Below are 8534 nucleotides of genomic sequence, written 5' to 3'. Positions count from 1 at the left end.
GTCTTTTCGGTTATTCTGAAATGCCTGAGTTTGCTTCATAAATGTCATATGAGTTGTATGTTTCAATTAATATTATTTGTAGATCGTTTACCTTTGAACCAGCATGGCCCGGCCCAGCCCGTTCCCGGTCCGCTTTTCCCATCCCCAAAGTCACTTTTGCTCAATTTTTCCAGGAACTGCCGTGTGATGAATGTGGCGTAACATTTGCTTCAAGTGATAGACATTCGTTAGAATGACTTGGCCAAGTTTTTCTCTTTATTGGTTTTTTTTTTTTTTTTGTTTTTTTCCCTCTGTATAGAAGGGGGCGCTTCTTGGAAATTGTTCTTATTCACGTAGTTATTAAATTTTAATTCAATTTATAAGAGGTCCACACAGAGACATTTGTATACAGTTGTTTGGCTATGTCTGCGAACTTTGATTCCCTATTGCTTGAAGTTTATTTTCTTGCAATTATCATGCTCTGAGTCTGAGAGTTGACAAAACCCAACAAAAAATGCAACTAACACCCCAACCAACCACCCAGAGACATAGATGAGCTCCAATGAATGGCAAAATGTCTGTGAAAAGTTTTTGCTATTCTTGCAGAAAACAGAAAACAATCCTAGACAACAAAATGAAGAAAATGGCTCTAAAAGTGCCAAAAAGCAGCATAACCAGCACCAGCAGGATCAGCCACTGAAGTAGATGGAAATGGAAATGGTGGGTAGTAGACAGTCCTGTTTTATTTTTATATTTCTTAAGCGGAAACCGGAAGTTGCTGTTGTAAAATATGAAGAAAAATGTTCAGGAAATGCAAAGTTTTGCACCAAGCATTGTGTTTTTTTTTTTTCTTCCGCTTGTTCATTTTTGCTATTTTCTTTCATTTTTTTGAATTTTTATGAAAAGTCAGTAAGCATAATAACAATAACAGCAACATCAGCTTGAAATAAAGTTAAAGTTGAAGAAGTTTTCAGATTCATAGATAGAAGTGAGAGTCCATTCAGCTTGTGATGATGTTGGATTCATTAAAAAAATATTTCAAGTTGAATGCAAAAAGTTCAATGTCACAAAACAATGGTAGGGGTTGAATTGAAGTTTTCCTGCTGCCTTTCCAACGTTCATTTCCAAATGAAATTCACTCCTTAGTTTCGGGTTTTTCTTTTGCAAAGGGGTCGGAAAAACTTTATATTCGTTTCTTTTCGTTTCGTTTCGATTCAAGTGTTGTGCATAATTTTCAAATTCAGTTTTATGTCTTTGGCCCAAACTGAAAAAAAAAGTAATAGGAATAAAGATTGACTTCCGCCGCCCACTCGAGTGTCCCGGTTGATTCGTTTATATGCGTTTGACACGAAATTGGCAACCCGCTCTGTATATACCCCTGCTTTTCGGCTAATCATAACGATGAGATCAGACCGTCCGGGCCAAAAAAGAAGCAAAAAACCTGCCACATCATTGCAAAACACTTGGCATTTCCCTTTGCCTTTGTCATTGGCTTCTCTTACTCATTTCTTTTACTCCCTCACTCTGTCTCCTTCCCGCCAACACTTTGCTTTTACGTTTGTTTTGCACTTTACTGCAATCAGAGTGCCACACATTTCGGACTGTTTTTTTTTCTGCCGTCCCTAGTGCCGTATTACCTTTTTTATGTTTATGGGGCGGCACACATACATATGTACATATGTACATATACACAGAAAAAAGAGAAGCCAAATACAAAGTCCAATTCGTAAAGCCCAAAAAACAACCACGAACCTCAGTACTATGAGCTGCTCTGAACTGCAGACTTTGGCTCTCGACGGAAGTTTAAAATGTTCACATATCTGACAAATATCCATTATCACGCCACGTACGTACATACATACATACATACATATACTACTGTTGGGCCTCAATATTCGTAATTTATAGTTGATGATATTGCACAAAATGTACAACATTGCCACGCCACTGGCATTGATGCGTCTCCTTATTTCAGACCATGTTATTTCTGTTGGTTATTTTTCTCTTCTCTTTTTTTGCTGGCCCTTTTGCCAATTCAGCTTTTAATTCGTCAATGCTGTTTAACAACGAATGAAGTGAGGCCCACGTGGCTACTGACCGACACGAAATGGCTGTTTGATGGTGGTGGAGGCGACGGTTTGTGGCGGTGCGTACGTGTGGAACATTTGACGATTGGACGCAGCATGAGTTGCGCATTTTTTTAAATGAAGGATACGTTTAAATCTCACCAGCAGTAAGCTGAGATTCAGGCCTAACGCACAATCAAGGTAAATCAATGCATAAGAAATGACGCTTTAAGTCAGGAGATGGATGACTGGTTACTGAATCGGATTAGGATATGAAGGAGAACTATTTGATATTTATGATGCTTTGTGTTGTGTTGAACTTTTTTAGGTTTAATATATTTCACAATCAGTTAAAAAGATCAAATATTTTGAACTTTTCTTAAAGAGAGTTCTTCTTAGCGGGCCTGTCTTTTGTTAAAAGTCAAGAAGATGTCATTCGGGTCTTCTTTTAGTGACCAAATTAATTGATCTGCCTACAACACCCGAGTGTCCAAATGTCTAATAGCTTAAACTCGAGAAAAAGAAAATAAATGTTAAAGAAATTTCTTTGCCCAAATGATTAACATTTCGCTCTATTGCACAATCTGAAAACCACAAAGCTAATTAGCCTTCAGTGGCAAATTTCCGCACGTTTTAATTTTCCAATTTCCTTTGTGATTGCTTTGCTCTTGTCTGGCAAATGGCATAGACATAGATTTTGGTAGAAACTTAATGATTTCTATGCAAAATCTCTAAAGGCTCATGTTCGATTTATATTTATTTAACAGAACACGAGGCTGGCTATAGTTTTGATAATTGGGATGTGGCAAAGTGGGATAAAGAGGAATTCACATCAATTAAACTTATCGTGAGAGACGAAAACAATTGGGGCATCAAGTTCTGCATTTCCCACAAGAGTTGCCAATCTTTCTGCCGCATGCGTATACGTTATATTTATGTTTCATTCCATTTGGAATACACACAGACACACTGAATCATAAACAGTTGTACACATAAGTGAACTGGCAAACAAAAGCAAACTAACGTATGTACAATTAGCAAGAGTCTTTGAAATCATTTTTGGCCAGAGGTCAGAGGCTGCTGCTGCTACTCCCTCCGACAAGTTGATAACAAATATTGATGCTAATCTATGATTATGCCTTTGTTCAGGCATCTGATTGCATGGCCAGACGTGAGCATCAATTAAATATTTTGCCTCGAATTCAATAAACAAATGGCTCAAATGAAATGAAAACAAATTGAAGACAATTCAATTTGAGGCCAAATGGAATTGCATTTTAGAGGTTTGTTTTTAATTGGATTTGTGCATTTGAGCAATTTAAGGAAGAATCAAATGCAGGGCCACAACATAAATAGAAGATGCTATGGCTCATTAGACCCCCTCCTCTCATATTCTTTGGCTTGGACTTGGCTGATGTTTGCACGTTTGGAAAACTCAAATTCGTCTAATGTCTGGTACGTGAATTGCATAATATGCCAAGACCGGCGTCAATGTCGCCCTTAAGTTGTCATCGTCGTCGCTGTCCATGTCGATTGTCCCGCTTTCTCCTTCTTGCCATCTAACCTCGCCGCATTGGCAGCAGCGGGAAAAAAGTGTTTAATATTCGTGGAAAAAGTTAGCACATTTTTGACGACACAAAGCGACATGTTGATTGTCATCCGCTGATATGGCTTTTATTCGCTTGCCCAAATCGCTGTCTGCATAACAAAATCGCTTGTATTTTTTACATCGGTCTGATGGTCGTTTTTCGCTTCACTCTTTCAAGCTATATAAACTTACGCTGCTTAATTATTTTTAAAGAACTTGAAAGTGTGGCAATTGTTCATCTTTATTCACTTGAACTTATCTGTTTGACATGTGTCAGCTGTCTTACAAGCCACAGCGGAGAGGAAAAATGAAATCAATGCAGAACAATGGCCCTCCTGGAGGTGAGGTGAGGTGTAAAGAACACTGAGGGAATCTCTTTTATCAGATCAAAGTGCCTTTGTGCAGTACAACGGACAAACAACAACGGCAACAGCAACAAGAACAACAAAAACAACAATGACAATAACAACTCCGTCAGTGGTAGGATAATGGAAAAGCGTAATCGCGTAAAATTTGCCTTGTACATCGCCTGTGATAAATGATTGTCATAAATAAAGGCACAAAAAATGGCACGGTGTGTGCAGTCAGTCCTTTGCTATTGGAAAAGGCCCAGAAACCGATGGATATTGATGCTTAAGACTTTTTATCGAACGATTTTGTACGGCTTTCCAAATTGGTGGGAGAGAATACCAATACCATTGCCTATACTCCGTCCGTATACTCACTTCTGCTGCTATCCACTGCTCAAGCCCAAGTCATTAATCACAAACACTATGCTACAATAGCTTTGTGCTTTCTATTTTTCCACTTATGCAAAAATATTTTATATAATCTTTGATTATTCAATTACTTAAAGTTGGTAGGATGCTTCTTTAAACCTTCCATGAAGTTGGCTTGTACAACAATTAAAGTTTAAGTATTGACTTTATTTTGTTGTATAGTGAAATTGTATAGTCAATAAGCCAAAACCAAAGACCATTTATACAATTCTGTTTCGTATTGTGTATTGTGCGGCCATAGATTATTAAAGTTTAAATGGCAGCAGTCCAAACTAAATGACAATCAGAAAAAGAATTGAGAAAAATTAAGGAAAAAACTGTAATTAGAAGCAAACGATAAGAATATATGGTAATTAGGGCATATTCGAGAATCATAATGAGTTCCAAAGTATTACCAATAAATGAAGTTCATTTACTACATCTGTTTATAGAGCTTTGAGTTTTGATTACTTGATTTCGACTTTAAATAAAAAGTATTTTTACAGCCCTTAAATTACTTAAAAGTTGCACAAAAGATGTATATTTTGCTGCATTCTTGAGCCATCTTTCATGAGTAATTGAGAAAGTTGAGAGAAGTCTCACTTGACAGAACCACAAACCCAATTGTAGGCAAAATTTATGCTTATAACTACATCAGTCCTATTGTAACCACAGTATGATTCGGTTGCATTTCAATGGTTTTGGCATCAGAGTGTTTTTGGCATACATAGATATGTAGATGATAAACCCAAGTACGGCGTCTAACAGTAATGATTTAAACATAACCCTGAGTAGTAGTAGTAGTGGTATAGCGAAGCCACATTCACACACTCACATGGCCGGTCATAGCCACAAAAGAGAAAGACACAGGCTCACGTTCCTGGCTCCTGGCAGGGGTGCAAACAGGAAAATCATCTTCTTAATCTTAATTGCGGCACATTAGCACAATAAACCAAACGAATGGCCAAACATTATCATAAATAATAAGGCAGCTAGGCAGGCAGGCTATGGCTCAATGCGCGGCAGGATGTCCGCTATTCCCGAACGACAACGAAACAGGCGTCCTCTCTTTCATCCATGCTCTCCCTCTCTCTCTCTCTCTCCATCTCCTCTTCTTTGTTTCTTTGGCTAAAGATGATGAACATGTGCGTTGGTTTTTGGTGTCACTTAAATTTTGGGTAGTGAAATGATGCCTACTAAAATATTAATAATATATTATTATAATATTGCAATACTGTGTAAATGATGGGGCCACGCCCAGCGGAAATGAGAAACTAACACATACATGCATACCAAAGGAAATTGGCACACATATGCCATAAAATGATGTTAATTCATTTTTGCATATTGTTACCAGTTTCTATGAATTTTGGTTCCACATTGCCATTAACTATTGATTCATACGAACTTATGCAATTAGTTTGCTTAATAATTCTTTGAATTGAGCATTCCGGGCACGCTTGATTTCTTTCTTCGTCCTTTGTTATAATTGAGGAATTTCATTTGCAGGCAAAGGGATGGCGACCTGACCCACACACACATGTGTGATTTTATTGGATATAACATTTATACATTTGATTGATGACGAGCAAGGCAAATTGGGTTTTATTGTAATGAGAAAACTTTAATCGCTTAACCATTGAATAAATTCACCAAAAACCTCAAAACAAAAATGCAATAATGCCAACACAAGGGGGAGAAGTTAGGGGAGGCAAATGATATTTCATGGCATAAACATGACAATTCTAAGCACATAAATTATTGGCTTTTAACACCTTTGCTTGGGCCACAAAAAAAGAAAAAACTGAGCAGGAGGCTGGACGATGGTTTTTGGTTTGTTTTGTTGCCCTGGGTGAGTCGAGAGAAGGAAAAAAGTTAAAGTCAGGGTTGCAACATGAAAAACTATTAGCACTTTTAACGTTTAAGCGGATTAAGTGCTGCAAGAGCAGCCTGGTGCCAGGCAATTTTAAGGGCATTTAAGTGCAAATAGGGGCGGACGGGGATGGCATTGCATGTCGCATGTGGTTGAGGCTTATGCCCAAAAGTGTCAAACAAAAAGTTACAACGACAACTCTCGTTCGGTTTCTCTGTCGCCCTCGCTTGCTCGCTCTCTATCTCCATTTCTCTTTTGGTTGCCGTCGTTCGAACCGTACCGTAACTTAACTAATTTGTTGAGCAGACCGTAAAAAAGTAAAAGTAACCACAGCAAATAAACAAAAGAAAATAAATATATTTGGAAATATGTGAAAGTGCGTTGGACCCCGGTGTTGGGTGTTTACATTGCAAAAAGCATTCGAGTGCAGTGAAAACAACACAGAGAACAACAAAAACAGCAACAACAATGCCACCAGAGTAGAGTGGTGGCAACTGACAGACACCGCACAGATTGGCCGCGACAGCACTGGCGGCTGCACGCATATCCTGGCTGAGAGGACTGGGCCGAACTGCGGCAATCGCAGACGAGGCATTCTTAATGCTATCAACACCATTACCGGTCGAGTGAACGGCCCCGCAGCAGCACCACCATCAGATGCAAAGCCCCCCATCCCCTCCGTCAATGTTGTCAATCCAATTCAATTGTTTTGCCTCTCGCTTTTTTTTTTTTTTTTTTTGGAAATCACGACAGGGACCTCCCTTTATTTGCCTGTGTGTTTGTTTGTTTGTCTGTTTGCTTGCCTGCCTGTTTGTTTGCAACCTTTCGGCTTTGTTTACTGCGTTCGACTGTTGCCCATTTGCAACGCACCCGCATTGTGACTTCCTGATGCTGTGTCCAAGTGAGTAAATCGAAGTTGAGCCGTAATCCGATTGCCTTTCATGCAACTGAGTAGCATGTTTCAGTATTTCCACATAATACTAATGCCTCGATTAAGTGAAATTACAAAACTCAATCGAAGCGTGCCGCTGCAACTAATTGAGGAATGTTTAGATGAGTGTGAGGTGGCCAGGACGAAAAGCAGCTGCATTTATGGCAAAAACCATCAAATCACAATGTTTTTGCACATTGAAAAACATATTCCCTTGTGCGAGTATATTAAGTATATCATTTTCCATACTTTGGTTTGGTTTTGTACTTTTTAATTGCCACTAATCAGCTTAGTTTTCCCTTACTTAACTTCCAATAACATAAACTGCTTAAGAATGATAACAATAATTACATTTGCTTTAATTACTTAGTATAAATAGAAGAAAATGTGTATTTATTCAGGTGAACTAAATTTGTTAGTTTTCGAAAATAGTCCTCGCTATTTTGAGAAATTGCATTTATGAAAATATTTTATACCAATCAAAACAAATCTCTCTAGGCAACGTCTAGTTAAATATGAATGAATCAATGTCTGTGTGTTTAAATAATTAAATATTAAAGTAACAGATTTTAGATACACATAAGAAATTGTGTCCTCTACTTGATATCCTTTTTATTTGTTTCAAAGTATTTTGAAAAATATATTGCTTGGAATCAAATAATTAAGTGATTGTACAAATTTCAAATTGTCTTTATACCCGATTAATACTTTACTCCAAGACCGTTTCTATAGATTCATATGATATTAAGCAATCTCTTCAGTGTATAAGAGAACAAGTTGTGTTGTTTGAGCAACAAACATTAAGATAAATTTCTAGCCATAGACGAAAAACGTTTTGTGTCTATTGTTTCGCGTGGCGCGACCCCGCACCATTATTTTGGGTATATCTGGTGATAGCCAACTCCTCCCCATGCCAGAGCCCACGGCGCGTTGTGATGTTCATATTTTCAAAAAGAAAAAAAAAAAGAAAACAAATTTATTTTGCTGCTCTTCCAATAAATTAACGACCGTCAGTCAGAATGTCAAACCGACCGACTGGCCAAGCAAAGAGAGAAGCAGACCACCCACAATTTTTCCGTTAACTTCGAGATTGTTTCTATTTCCGCCTGGCCACGCACCTGAATCTGGTTTCCTCCTCTGGGTGGGAGGGATTATATCTTTATATGCATATTTTGACATTTTATAACCGTTGACTTGATGTTGTTTCTGCTGTTGCGGCTAAAAGCAGCAATGACAATGGCGTTGGCGACGTCGACGACAGGTTCCTGTTTTGTTTTTCTTTTTTTGCACTTTTCATAGAAAATCTGCCATTACTTCTAATGAAGTCAAAAGCCCCTGT

The sequence above is a fragment of the Drosophila tropicalis genome, unplaced genomic scaffold (genome assembly GCF_018151085.1).
Source record: "Drosophila tropicalis isolate 14030-0801.00 unplaced genomic scaffold, ASM1815108v1 contig_878, whole genome shotgun sequence".
NCBI lineage: Eukaryota > Metazoa > Arthropoda > Insecta > Diptera > Drosophilidae > Drosophila > Drosophila tropicalis.
Note: the sequence above shows the minus strand (reverse complement) of the source record.